The following is a 4290-nucleotide window of genomic DNA, read 5'->3' as shown; positions in this document are numbered from 1 at the left end:
TGCCGGATTATATTCATTACTGTATGCGTTCAATTTGTCACAGTGCTCATGACATAAAGCGTGAACTACTGACGGGTACTGACTGAATGGTTTTGTTTTTTTAATTAGCACACCGCACCAAACTCTTAGCAACTTAGATGCATGTCAATAAATGTTTAAACGTCGATAACAGCATCTTATGATAATGTGCAATTCTGTCATTTTTCATTTAAACAGACCTGCAGTTTCATGTTTAGATACAGAACCCAGTTTAATCTTTCCCTTGAAATGATCTCGCCGACTATTATGATGGAGCAGACATATGGACAATTATTTTCTAATTATTTAACAACTATGGAAAGCCCCGCGTTAGAAGGGCATCAAAAAATTAGTAAAACTCTTATTGTTCCTCTCCACGGAATCTTTAGTAAAAGGCGAAAGTTATACGATCTGAAGAGAAAACAAGAGTGATCTAAAGAGTCGAGGACACCGAGACGACCAGGCTCGCGACAAGACAAAATTTCGGTGCTGGTTCGGTGTGAAATCGACTTGTTCGACAATCTGAGCACATAACTGACGTCAAAAACACCGAGAAAGAAATTACTGGCGACTTTAATGCAGAAAAACACCCGTTTAATTAGCATTGTTTAGCCATGTAGGCTTTTCTTTGGCGCAATGCATGATGGGATTGTGTTTAAGCGTCCGGGCTATGTATGCTACAAATCTTACCTATCCGTCTCTTTTCGAAAATGTACCACATGTTCACCCTTACAATCAAAAAGCACAACCACGCTGCGGAATTAATAATTTACTGCTGCGGTGTTTCTACTTTCAAATAAATCGTACATGAAGTTTTGAAAAAAAAAAACACGCACGCACGCGCACACACACTGAACTATGTCATAATAAACGACGGAGACAAACGAATCGCATCTAACGGCACACGTCATGACTCTGACCGAGGATACACGTCATGGTCCTGTTAGACGCATACTGAATTGATGTGGTCAGGTCTTACTTATATGATATTTCGTTTCCTAATGTTATCGTATATTATCATATTTCACAATTCAGGAAGCCCCACTTAAGCAGGGCATCAAAAAATTGAGTATAACTCTTATTGATCCTCTCCACGGAAATCTTTAGTAAAAGGCGAAAGATTTATACGATCTGAAGAGAAGTCAGAGTAATCTAACTTCATCATGAAGAAGACGCCGGTCACTTGATTTGGGACACGTGCCTCACCAGTGGTGTGAATAACACCAGAGTAATACAGTAGTATGCATTAATAGACAGAGTCGTTGTGGACACACACTGCTGCGTTCATGAACGCACTTGTACTTTGTAAGTGGGTTAACTGTGGTAATTGAAACGAAACTTTTATCTGCGTTATTGCGCAAGGCATGATGGGAGTGAATGGCGCCATTTACGTTTTGATTTCCATTTTTACTTACCATTTTGTTTGTAGTCTACATATTTAATCTAACTTTAAATACAATAATGATCATATAGTGACGGATTATCTTTTTTACTGTTTGTATTACACTTGTCACACACAGGCTATAAAGCGCGAGCTACTGCCTTCCGGAAGCCTGCAGATTTCAGGCAGAACAACGACTTCCTGTGGTCACCACACAAAACTGAATTTCTCCTTTTTGCATCACTGAGTAAAATCAAACAAGAAATTATAGCAGTATTGCAGGTAGGGAACATTGGACCCAAATGCATGTATAAGCTAAGTGCTCCAACTGAAAGGCTGTGCTTGATTTAAATGTTTAAGATTTATAATAATAGTTTATACTTTATTAATCCTGCAAGAGAAACTGCAGAAAAAGACAACACAGGCACAGCCGTTAAAAACTAAGTCAAAAGTTCAGCAGGTTTGTTTTGGAGGTTCGGTTGAATAGTTTGGATGCAAGCTTACTCTCTGGTTTTATGAGCATTTCAACCTGTGTTTTCTGTTGTGGATTTTTAAAAAGAAATAAGGGTCACTGCTCGATCCACTCACAGAACTCAAGCCCACTCACCATGACTAAAGATTGGTAGCCCATGGCAACAGTCCAAATGAAAATATTCCAATAATTAACCGTAGGAAGACTTACCTATGTAACTCTATATTCTTTGTAGCAGAGTCTACAAAAGGTCAGTAAGATGACACATAGAAAATATTCTTAGTAATTATTATTAACAGGTCTTCTACTAGCATGGCAGCAGGTGATGACACATCATATTCCGTTACTTTTTCAAGTTTCTTGCTTACTTTATTTTTTTTAATTTTTCCAAGAGTATATGGCTGCAGCCTGCAGCATCCCATCTCGTCCGTCCCGTCTCATCCGGTCCCGTCTCATACGGAGGTGTGTCCAACGGTAAATCCAGAGGGTCAAAAATGCGAAATCGCGAATAATTTTCCAGATGGATGGTTCTGTTGACAAGATAAATGCAGACTATCGTCTGGAATAAAATAAACCTGCGTCAACTATCATGCTAATGAATAAAATACTTTTAATATTTGATTTTAACGTTTAGTTAAAAAAAAAAACACCAAGAGAGATCTAGAGAGACTTGCAGTACAGGGTCGCAGGTCGGACTCGAACTAGAGACCGCTGCATCAAGGAGCAAACATCTAATTATGGGCACCCGCTCTACACACTGAGCTACCTGGGTACTTGAAAAAGAAAAGAAAACACTAAATATTTAAATTATTTTATTAATTTGTGTGATTGCCGTTAGGCCTACTGTAAATTAAAAACAAAAAAATATTGAAAGTATTTATTCATATGCATGATTGCCGTTACTGTTTAGGTAACGGCAATTTAAAACTAAACATGAATAAGATAATGCAGACTATCATACTGATGAATAAAAAACACTTAAAATACGTGTGTGTCTATAAAAAAATGCAGATGATAGGCAAACTAAAAAAAATCTTCTATAGCTGCAACTTTGATTAAGTTAGGTTTGGTTTTAATTTCTTCCCCCTTTCATACAAACAACACAAAATACGATAGAACCGCTGTGGAAGAAAAATACAATCGCATCCTGGCCCAAGACCGGGGCAGCAGAGATACGCAGTCGAATACAGGACGGGTCCCAGAGACCCGAAGGCCGATGCCGCGGTAGTAGAAAACTACAACCGCATTCTGCCCCGGGTCCCAGAGACCCGACCGCATTCTGCCCCGGGTGCCAGAGACCCGACCGCATTCTGCCCCGGGTCCCAGAGAGCCGACAGCCGAGGCAGCGACTGTAGCCTAGAGCTACAGTCGAATGCTCTCGCCATGCTGATAAGCAGTTATTTGCAGCAATGTCCCAGTGAAGTGTGAAAACAATATAGAATATACAAATAAAAAGTCTTGGAAAGAGTGTAACATGTTTATTTTCGTAGTCTTGTTGTTGTGTGTGCAGATCGTGGATTGTTCTCCCTCCTCAGGAGATCCTGCCGTTAGTCGCAGAATCGGCTGCGTCGCTGATGCAGGTTTCATCAGATGTAGCCACGTAATAGGAACAACACAGCATAACATTCAGAAATGAGCAAACTATGTATGGCAAAATGGTTACTTTAACAGTTTTTAACGTTTTTCAAATTGATTGCAACAAATGTGGTCACGAATTTACCCGGGACCCATCTGGAAAATTCGCGAATCGTAATTTGACCCTTGGTTTACGTTGACACATCCGTGGATGAGACGGGACGGACGAGATGGGATGCTCCAGGCTGCAGCCATACCCGTCTCAATTTTCCGCTAGATGGCAGAACTAGCTAGATTGGCTTACCTCTGCCCCCTGTTTGACCTTAGCCTACCTTGAAATTGGCAAACCATAGGCTAAGAAATCAACAAAAAGTAATGAAATTGAATTAAAACAAATTTTTAACCAAAATGCTTTTAAAATTCAACTTTGAATATGTAGTCATTTCAATGTTTTAGCAAAATATGGTTGTTTGATTGCTAACGTTAGCTCGAAACGCCATTCAAGTGACAACCTCAGTAGTGTTTGATCGCTAACTTGTAGCCAGCAGTGAACAAACTTGGTTTAGTAGGTCCATTTCTGTTGTATCGACAGTACAGAAGTCTCTAGTTAGCATCTCGTATGCTGGGCTACTTGTCGCAAAGTGATGCATGCGCATCTCACATCTTCACTTGTCGCAAAGTGACCCATGCACGACTGAAATCTGCTTTTGACTCACATCAGGGAGTGACAGCTGTAACCAAGGAAGTGAGCCATAGACAGTATGAGAAATGGACAATGTGACGCCGTTGTTTCCAACGGAGACCAGTGAAGTCTATTAGAAGCACTTTTCTGGTGATAGCTGAG

The 4290-nt window shown here is 40.1% G+C and overlaps 2 non-coding genes across 2 annotated transcripts; both read right to left on the bottom strand.

Annotated features, from left to right (window-relative positions):
• Positions 1 to 339: 339 nt before the first annotated feature.
• LOC116671828 (U5 spliceosomal RNA) lies at positions 340 to 448 on the bottom strand. The gene has a single exon (XR_004327381.1). It is a non-coding gene; the product is annotated as a U5 spliceosomal RNA (small nuclear RNA).
• A 607-nt stretch (positions 449 to 1055) lies between these two features.
• Positions 1056 to 1169, bottom strand: LOC116671833 (U5 spliceosomal RNA). The gene has a single exon (XR_004327385.1). It is a non-coding gene; the product is annotated as a U5 spliceosomal RNA (small nuclear RNA).
• Positions 1170 to 4290: the final 3121 nt, after the last annotated feature.

This window comes from Etheostoma spectabile, chromosome 21, assembly GCF_008692095.1.
Source record: "Etheostoma spectabile isolate EspeVRDwgs_2016 chromosome 21, UIUC_Espe_1.0, whole genome shotgun sequence".
NCBI lineage: Eukaryota > Metazoa > Chordata > Actinopteri > Perciformes > Percidae > Etheostoma > Etheostoma spectabile.
The sequence above is the reverse complement of the archived record's forward strand: the minus strand, read 5'-3'. Positions and strand labels throughout refer to the sequence as shown.